Below are 11,314 nucleotides of genomic sequence, written 5' to 3'. Positions count from 1 at the left end.
TGTTTTCTTTGAACTTTTCAATAAGTTATGATCTATTGTATAAATGTTCCAAATTACATTCCATAAAGTACATTAGATGGCATCTTTGATTGATCAATATTTTTATTATAATTAATATGTGAGCGATTAATTGAAAAGTATATAGAATTTTTTTGTTGATTATCTTTATTTTCAAAAAATCTAAATCATGTGAAATTTTTTTTTTTTCAGTTCTCCTTATTTCGAAAGTTAATTAAAAATTATAGCCAATATAAATGAAATATGAATAAAAAATTTGTTTATCATTTTCTCTATTTTATCAATCATATATGTATACAAATTATACGTAAATATAATTGATTATCAATGTAGGCAAATAAATTAAATAATTTAATGAAACAAAAAATAATAATTTCAATAAATCATTTTTCTCCAATTAAAGAGTGAATAATTTTTGAAAATTGAAGATATGAAATTAAACAGCTTATCATTTATCCATCTGTATGTTTTCTTTAGACTTTTCGATAAGTTCTAATCCATTGTAGGAATGTCTCAAATTACAATCCATAAAGGACATTGAATGGCATTTTCCGAATGAATAGTACTTCTATTTTTTTCAATATGTGAGCGAATAATTGAGAAATATATGAAGAGTTTTCAATACTGACATTTGTTCCCAAAAAATTCAATCATTGTGAAAATTATTTTTTTTTTCAAATCCTTCTTTTTTTTGGAGGAAATTGAAAATTATAATATATATAAATGAAATACGGATAATAAATTGATTCATCATTTTTTAATTCAAATAATGATACATATATGAAAATTATACAATATAATTTAGAATAAATGAAGGCAATCAAATACAATAATTCATTGATATGAATAATAATTAATTCGAATGAATTATTTTCCTCAAATTGAAGAATAATCACTTTCCAAAAATGAAAAATACGAAATTAAATAACTAATCATTTATCTATCTGTATGTTTTCTTTGAACTTTTCAATAAGTTCCAATCCATTGTATGGATGTTCCAAATTACAATCCATAAAGGTCATTGAACGTCATTTTTTCAATGAATAATATTCTTATTTTAATTATCATGTAAGCGAATGATTGAAAACCATATAGGATTTTTTCAATCATTATATTCATTTTCGAAAAATTGAATTCAACTAAAAATTTTTTTTTTTTAAATTCTTCTCGTTTCAAAAGTTAGTTCAAACTTATAATATATATGAATGAAATATAAATATTAAATTCATTTGTCATCTTTTTTATTCAATCAATTGTATATATATACAAATTATACATTATTATAATGAGTATAACTGTTGGCAAATAAATTAAATAATTTGATCATGTAACGAATAATAATTTGAATGAATAATTTTTCTTAAATAAGGGATTAATTAATTTCTAAAAATTAAAAATATGAAATTAAATAACTGATCATTTATCTATCTGAATGTTTTCTTCAAACTTTTCAGTAAATTCTAATTCATTGTAAAGATGTTCCAAATTACAATCCATAAAGGTCATTGAATGGCATATTTTCAATGAATATTTTTTTTTCCTCAAATAATATGTGAGCAAATAATCAAAAACTATATAGGATTTTTTCAATACCTATATTTATTTTTGATAAATTTAATTCGACTGAAAATGATTTTTTTTTCTGATTCTCTTCTTTTCAAAAGTTTATTAAAAATTATAATATATATAAATGAAATATAAAAAATTGATTTTTTTATCATTATCTTCATTCAATCAATTATATATATATATACAAATTATACTTGTAATAATTTGATCATGTAGAGAATAATAATTTGAATGAATAATGTTTTTTAAAAAAAGGAATAATTAAGTTTTCGAAATTGAAAATATGAAATTGAATAACTAATCATATACCTATCTGTACGTTTTCATTAAACTTCCTAATGAAATATAATACATTGCATAAATGTTCCAAATTACAATCGATAAAGTACATTAAACAGCATTTTTTGATTTGATAATATTTTTATCATAAATAATATGTGAGCTAATAATTAAAAAGTTGATGGAATTTTTTTGATAATTTTATTTATTCTTTAAAAATTTAATTCAGGTTAAAATTTTTTTTTTTCATTCTTCTTTTTCCAAAAGTTAATCAGAAATTATAATGTATATAAATGAAATATGAATAATAAATTTATTTATCATCTTCATCATTTAATCAATTATATATATACAAATTATTCATTATTATAATTGAATACGGATGGAGGCAAATGAATTGAATTCTTTGATGATATAAAGAATAATAATTCGACTGAATTATTTTTCTTCGATTGAAAAATAATTGATTTTTAAAACTCAAGAATACGAAATTGAATAACTTATCATTTATCCATCTGTATGTTTCCTTGAGACTTTTCAATAAGTTCTAATCCATTGTATGAATGTTCCAAATTGCAATCCATAAAGGTTATTAAATGGCACTTTTTTGATAAATGATATTTTTATTTCGATTATTATGTGAGCAAATAATTGAAAAACATATGGGATTTTTTCAATAATTATATGTATTTTTGAAAAATTTGATTATTGTAAAAATTTTTTTTTTCAAATTTTTCCCTACTCAAAAGTTACTCAAATATTCTAATATATATTGTAACGTTTTAGGGCGTTACGTTAATAAAATATGGATCCGCGAGTTTACTTATTAAGTCGAAGAAATCAAGAGCGTGAATAACAAGCCAAAATCAAAGGCGAAATTAAAATGTTGTGAAAAGCTTTTAATGCGTAATACGTGTTTCTTGTTTAAAGTCTGAAACAAGACTGTTTTTACAATAATATCGGTTGGCGCAGCAACCTTATTCTTTTTAAAGACATAAGAGGTTTATAAACGTCTCTTATCTATGCTGACTACTAGATCATTAAAGAGGGGGCAAAACGGGTGATTTCACCCTTTGTAACAATATCAATGGGATATAAATAATAAATTTATTCATCATTTTCTAATTCAATCCATTATATATACATACAAATTAAACATGATTATTATTGAGTATTAATGTAGACAAAGTAATTAAATAATTTAGTCATTTCGAGATTGATAATTTAAATGGATAATTTTTCTTAAATTGAAGAATAATTAAATTTTGGAAATTGAAAATATAAAATTGTATAACCAATCACATATCTATCGGTATGTTCTCTTTAAACTTTTCAATAAGATATAATCCATTGTATGAATGTTCTAAATTACAATCCATAAAGTACATTAAATTGCATTTTTTGATTGAATAATGTTTTCATTCTAATTATTATGTGAGCTAATAATTAAAAAGTGAATAGAATTTTTCTAATAATTATGGTCATGTTTGAAAAATTTAATTCAAGTAAAAAATTTTTTTTTTTTAAATTATTCTTTTTTCGAAAGTTCATTGAAAATTATAATATATATAAATAAAATATAAATAAAAACGTCATTTATCATTTTTCGTATTTAATTATTCATATATATATACAAATTACACAATAATATGATTGATTATGAATGTAGGCTAATAAATTAAATAATTTCATGATATAAGTAATGATAATTTAGATGAATCATTCTTCTCAAATCAGAAAATGAATGATTTTCAGAAATTAAAAGTATGAAATTGAATAACTAATCATTTATCTATCTGTATGTTTTCTTCAGACTTTTCAATAAGTTCTAATCCATTGTATAAATGTTTCAAATTACAATAATAACGGTCATCATGGCATTTATTTAATGAATAATATTTTCATTTTAATTAATATGTGAGCAAATAATTAAAAAATATAAAGGATTTTTTTAATAAGTAAATTCAGTTCTAAAAAATTTATTTCATGTAAAAATTTTTGTTTTCTTGAATTCTCTTTTTCTTGAAAGTTAATTAAAGATTATAATATATATGAATAAAATATAAATAATAAGTTTATCTTCAATTTTTTGTATTCAATTAATTATATATACACAAATTATACGTTAATATAATTGAATATAAGTAGAGGCAAATAAATTGAATACTTCAATGATTTTAAAAATAATTGAATAAGGTGAATCATTTTTCTTGAATCAGAGAATAATTGATTTTCAAGAATTGACAATATAAAATTGAATAACTAATCATTCATCTATCGGTATATTTTCTTTGAACTTTTCAATAAGTTCTAATCCATTGTATAGATGCTCCAAACTACAATTCATAAAGTATATAAAATGGCATTTTCTTAATGATTAATATTTTTATTTCACTTAATATGTGAGCAAATATTTGGAAAATATGTGAAATTTTTTTCAATACTTACATTGATTTTTGAAAAATTTAATCAATGTGAAAATTATTTTTTGTTTTTGAATACTTCTTTTTTTGAAAGTCAATTAAAAATTAAAATATATATGAATAAAATATGCATAATAAATTTAGTCATCATTTTTTTCATCTAAATAATGACATATATATATAGAAATATATATATATATATATATATATATATATATATATATATATATATTCATATATATATACACACACAATTCATACAATAACATAATTGAATGTAAATGAAGGCAATTGAATTGAATAATTGATTGATATAAATAATAATTGATTCAAATAAATTATTTTCTCAAATTGAAGAATGATTAATTTTTAAAAATTGAAAATAATAAATTAAATAACTCATTATTCATCTATGTGTATGTTTTCTTCAAGCTTTTCAATAAATTCTGATCCAACGTATAAGCGATCCAAATGACAATTCATAAAGTACATTAAATGGCATTTTTTAATGAATAATATTTTCATTTCAATAATATGTGAGCGAATAATTGAAAAATATATAGAATTTTTCCAATAATTATATTTATTTTTAAAGAATTTAAATCATGTGAAAATCTTTTTTTTCTAAAGATCTTCTTTTTTCGAAAGTTAACTAAAAATTATGATACATGTAAATGAAATATAAATAATTAATATTTTTATCATTTTTTTCATTCTATCAATCATATATATATACAAATCATACATAAATATCGTTGATTATGAATGTAGGCAAATAAATTAAATAATTTAATGATACAAAAAATAATAATTTGAATAAATCATTTTTCTCCAATTAAACAGTAGATAATTTTCGGAAATTAAAAATATGAAATTAAACAACTTATCATTTATCTATCTGTATGTTTTTTTCAGACTTTTCAATCAGTTCTAATCCATTGTACAGACGTTCCAAATTACAATCCATGAAGGTCATTGAATGGCATCTTTGCAATGAATGATATTTTTATTTTAATTATTTTGTGAGCAAACAATTGAAAACTATATAGGATATTTTCAATGAATATATTTATTTTAAAAAAAATTAATCTATCCAAAAATTTTTTTTTTTTCAAATTCTTCTTTTTTCGGAAGTTAATTAAATATTATAATATAAATGAATAAAATATGAATAATAAATTTATCCATCATTTTTTTTATTTCATCAATCATATATATATACAAATTATAAAATAATATAATTGATTATAAATGTAGGCAAATATATTCAATAATTTAATGATACTGTTACGGGGTAGATTGCGTAGGCTCCGATGAGCGGTAATCGAAGCTTACTCCACGCCCAGCCAAGGTGTTGTTTGGCTATTGTAGGGTCCGTTCACGTCGACTATGCACTCGCATGCTACTACTCCCAATGCAGGAAGTGAATGGAATAGAAAGGGATCGGTATTACGGGAAGGTAAACGATTTAAAGTATATGGTTGTTTATTAGTGGTCAATGCAACGGAGTCGGTGAAGGGAAAAAGGTATGGTCTTGGTTTAGAGGGATAGGTGTCTTGCTTGAGCGCTGGGATGGATCTATCTGGTTTTGCCGGATGTAGCAGGCAAGCTAGCCGCGAGTTACAGGAGAACCTGCTGACTCGCGAACGATAAGGGTAGACCACAGAGCGTAAGGTAACTAAGAGCGTGGGAAAGGAATATGAAGTCTGGAGGACGTAACACGCCCCCCCCTTGGGGAAGAACATTCGGCGAGGGTACGAAATAGGATGTTCGGAAGGAAGCGGAATGCCATGAAACGTAGTGACTTACTTACAGAATATTACAAAGAAAGGTCTTAAAATCTAGCGCCTAGATATTAGTGCGCGTTTAAATGGGTTAGTATACATTTGAATAAAAAAAAAAATTCATAAATGACATCTTATCGTACTGAATCACTTACAGAATATTACAAAGAAGAGTCTTAAAATATAGCGCCTAGATGTTAGTGCGCGTTTAAGTGGGTTAGTGTTCATTTGAACAAGATTTTCTAAATGACATCTTATAAATGTGGTGGTATATATGATAGATTTGTATATATGATAGATATTGTGTATATTATAATTTTCTGATCTCACCGACGATTCCGTGACAGTTTGATCCTCTTTCTCTGCAGTTGCGAAAGAATCTTCTGCTTCCATTTCGTTCTTCGGCTCATCCTCCGTTTCAGTTTTGAGTTTTTCCTTCACCTCTTTCGTGACAAGTTTCGTGCCTCAAGAAACATTGACTAATTCATGCAGCGGGGTTACCACAGCTTTGGAGACATCCTTCATTGCTTCCTGCAGCGACTCTTTTCCCGTCTTGAGGATTCTTTGCTTACGATGAATCGCATCACTCGCGATACGATGCAAGGCTTCTTTTTCCTTACGAATTTCCTGCATGTTGAGACAACTAGTTCTGGAAAGCTACTGTTTCGTCGCCTTCGAAGATCGTGTATCTTATTCTTTTGTCACGTTCATAAAATTGTCAAATCCCTTCCTATACCGAACATTATCGAACTCTCTATCCTTGTCGATCACTACGAACCCAAATTTGTCACCGTTTCAGCATGCCGTATACAAGGCTTTGAACTCCACGCACGACATATCGGTGTTTACATGATCGTTGTACACATGTCTCAGATTCATCTCGTCTTGCTTGAATAAGACCAGCAAGTTTGTGTTGTCGCGCACGCGATGCTTAGGGATTCGAGCGTACGTCTGACAAAGATGGAAACAGTCTACATCGTGATGTCTACCCATACAAATGTACGCGCGTATGTTATCCTGCTTCTCGCATGCTACGTCATCGAATACCGTGATCGAGTTAGGTTGCGCCTCGTTTTGTGCAATGACGTGCTTGTGCTCGTTCAAGGGGAACTCAACACCGTCGACATTTTGGAGCACTTGACTCAGAAACTTGTATTTCGGTTGATTGAGAGATGTTGAATGAACGTACAGGTTTTTGAATCTCAAACCGTTTGAATGCGTTATAAACGCGAATAATGCGTTGCTTTTGCCACAGTGAGATGATCCGCAGAATACCGCACGTATACTACTCGGCAACAATTCGCCATGTCGTTTTTTCCGTTTTGTACTCTACTGCTTAAATTTGTCGAAATTCATCACGGGCAATTTGGTCAATTGTGTCTCGAACCTCATCTCGAACGTGACTGGCTGGATTTTCTATAAATGCATCGTTTATAATAACTTTCTCTCAGTCGCAGAGCGGACATGATTGTGCAAACACGTGATCGTAAGCGATCGTCAAAAAAGCGATCAAGTGGGAAAGGTTTGGTCAATAGCATTATCAACAAACTTCCGATCGAGTTGCATGTTCCCGGTTACCAATACTGCGGTCCTGGTACGAAGTTGACGAAAACACTCGCGAGAGGCTATTCCGGTATCAATTCTCTCTTTGCAGCGTGTGAGGATCACGATATAGCGTATTCGAAAAATCGTGAGAAACTTGAAGCTAGAAGCGTTGCGGATAAAAAATTAGCCGAAAAAGCCTGGAAACGGGTTCTCGCAAAGGACGAAAATTTTGGTGAGAAGGCAGCCGCTTGGGCTGTAGCTAACACGATGAAGGTGAAAACAAAGTTAGGCATGGGGTGTCGAAAACCAAAGAACGTCTGCTTGAACAAAATATGAGCGGCAAAACAGTCTATGATTCGGAGCTTCGACGCGAAAACGAGCATCAAGTCTGCACTCAAAGGTGCTCGAGAAACTGTGAAAAAAGTAGGTGGTAAACATAGTGTCAGATCACCGCGCGTTCTATCGGTACCCTCAAAAGTTGGCGGATTTTTGGTTGGCGGAGCGCGGCTAAACGAGAATAGGAGGAAAGCAAACGGCATAACAAAACGATGGAAGTGATCGCCTTAGGTGTAGGTCTCCATCTCAAACCTTATAAAAAGGGTTTCGGTCCTCATCTTTCAAAAAACTAAATGTAAAGCTATCACGCTGAGCGTTGACTAACTGGGATTTGCTGAAGTATGCAAAAATCATGAAAATTTCATACTTCCGAGGTGTCTTTATGCGCAACGAAATGCCCAAAACCGGACCACATGAAAACGAGACAGCTGTAGTCAATCTCAACGATAAAGATGACCCTGGGACACACTGGGTTGCATATAAGAAACGCAGCAGCGATGTAGTTCACTTCGACAGTTTCGGTCATCTTCAACCCCCGTTAGACCTCGTGAAATATCTCGGTGTTGGTAGCGTCAAGTACAACGACGAAAGGTATCAGGTTTACGGTACATTCGATTGCGGACACTTGTGTCTCAAATTTCTAAATGATGAGCTATATAACATGACACGTAATTTAATAACGTCAGTCGAGCACTTGCAGTCATGGATGATTCGTTTACATTAACGATATCGAGAACGTCTTCGATTCTCGAAGCGCAATATTTCCCCCCGATCGAACTTGCTCTGAACAAAGACTATGTTTTCGGTCTCGTTGAACTGTTAACCTTCAATTTCATTTCCAACGTTGATGTCGGTCAGAATAAAATATACGTAGCCAATAAGGTAGTCACTATATCTACTGGCAGCTACGAAATTGAGGATATTGAAAAGTATGTTCAAGACGCGTTAAAAAATACCAACATTAAAATCAGCATAAAGTCTAACAATAATACGTTATGCAGCGAAATCAAATGTAACCATATCGTGAATTTAGAACCTGACGATTCTATTAGTCAGCTTCTCAGATTTACACTGCGCGTATTGGCAGCTAACCAAACTCACCATTCGGACATGCCAGTAATCATTCTCAAGGCCAACGTGTTGCGAGTCGAATGCAGCATTACAACGGGCGCCTACGTTAACCAGCTCAAAGTGCATACTATTCACGAATTTTTCCCTATCGTTTCACCGGGATATAAGATCGTGAAAGTGCCGTCGCACGTCATTTACCTTCTGATCACCGTCAAGAAAATAGAACACGTACAGCTTTGGTTAGTCGATCAAGACGGAGATCTGGTTAATTTTTGCGGAAAAGTTATAACAGTGAGACTGCACATCAAATCGCAATGGAAGATGGGTATTGTACATAACAGATTGTCCAAAAAGAGTTATATTAGTCAGTTAGCATGTCCCGATCAAGTCAGTCATCGATCAATTCCCGAACCGCTAACACGTCGAAACGTGGAGTTCCTGATAGCTTCGGGTGCAAAGCTGATACCTTTTAGTAAATGAATTTCCGTTGTTACGTCCAGCATACCACTTCTCTCTATTTTTCCTACTCACTAACTCTCCCATAGTTCTTACATCAATCTCATGGTCTCTGTCCTATCCTCTTATCTCTACGTAGTCTCACGCTATCTACTATCGCGCTTACTCATCAAATTCCATTCCCTACCTCTAGCATTGTCGCACCTTTTCTGCACCCGTACGTTTCACGTCTCGGAGGACACTCCCGCTCAGGAGTAATTCTACTCACGGACGTAACATTGGTGGCAGCGGTGGCCTTCGCTTTCCGGAAATCCAGTGATACAATTTTAAGTGTGTGCTACGCATGAAGTGCCATCTGATAAACCGGTTCCGAAGTGTGCAAGCTCAGTGATGTTAATACAAAAGTAATACCACTGTGTGATAGTGTTGAAGACACTCTGAAAGCCATATTCTACGTTAACGCAATCAACGATCTCTGATTCACACGAAGTCACAGAGAAATCCGTATCTCCAAATCGATATTGTTGAAAAACTATCTCCTGCTGCTACTACGACGACATCTTCATTCTTCACGACTTCTAGTACAACACAACGCACACCGACGTCATCACCGCCTACAGACATGAAATCGCTGGACCAACATCCTCACGGAAGAATGCAACATTTTCTTCCGTTCCTCCTCTTCATCTTCACTTTGTCAGTCGACAAATCCTAGATTGAAATTTACAACATGGCTACCGAAAGCACTTTTCCACACCTGCCTCTTGAAGATGCATTAGCTCTGATTCCCACGTTCAATGGCACTAATATGCCCGTATCCGAATTCATAACTAAAGTAGAATGCGCAAAACAAGCTGTCTTAGCCAGAGAACTGAATTTATTCTCCACACTCGTTCGCACGAAAATCGAAGGCGACGCGAGTGAATATATAGGGTCAGATAATCCGGATTCTCTTCGACATTTGCTAGACTGCCTAAAACAGGCCTACGCGTCTAAACAACACCTCCCAGATATCCAGCTAGACCTCGCACAATCGGCACAAAGGCGAAACGAGAGCGTTCTAGATTACAGTGCTAGAATAAAATATCTGTTAAGACAAGCGTGCGAATCAATAGATGCCTCGAAATCTATCAGTGATGCTCAAGTGCTGAAGGAAAATATCAAAGAAACCGCAAGACTAAGATTTATCAAAGGGTTACTAGACGAATTAGAAACGAGAGTAGCTCATGAGAATCCACAAACCCTACAAATGGCTATAGACACGGCCACCAAGACTGAAAAACTATTATCAGATAGACTTGAACTAGCCTCATATCGTGATACTAACTACGGAATACAAAACCATATAAAATGTAGTATATGTAAATTAACCGATCACATCGATAAATATTGTCCTGGACAACCTTCCGTATTAGTAGTGTTTAGATACTGCAAAAAGACAGGTCATAGTATAGAAGAGTGCAGAACGAGGCAGCGCAACAGCACAACTTGCACGCAGTGTGGTCGCAAAGGCCACTCAAACGATAATTGCCGCTCAAATCGGTCCCAATATCCCCAGAATCCAAAAATCCACCAAGATTCAAGAGTTTCCCAAAATAACACTAATCGTCAACAACAGAACAATCCCAATACCCAATATCGAGCAAGAGACCCGACAAACCAACCTTTAGACCAGATGCGAAATGACAGTCAACGCTCACAACAGTATAACACACCAAATCCTTCACGATCGAACTTCAGAGTTAATTACGTAACACAAGACTACTCAAACGAGAATTGCGATGCAGGCGTCCACCCGGAAGTTTTATACGAAGCAAAGCAACATCGCGAATA

Source organism: Neodiprion pinetum, chromosome 6 (assembly GCF_021155775.2).
Source record: "Neodiprion pinetum isolate iyNeoPine1 chromosome 6, iyNeoPine1.2, whole genome shotgun sequence".
In the NCBI taxonomy this organism is placed as follows: Eukaryota; Metazoa; Arthropoda; class Insecta; order Hymenoptera; family Diprionidae; genus Neodiprion; species Neodiprion pinetum.
The sequence above is the reverse complement of the archived record's forward strand: the minus strand, read 5'-3'. Positions refer to the sequence as shown.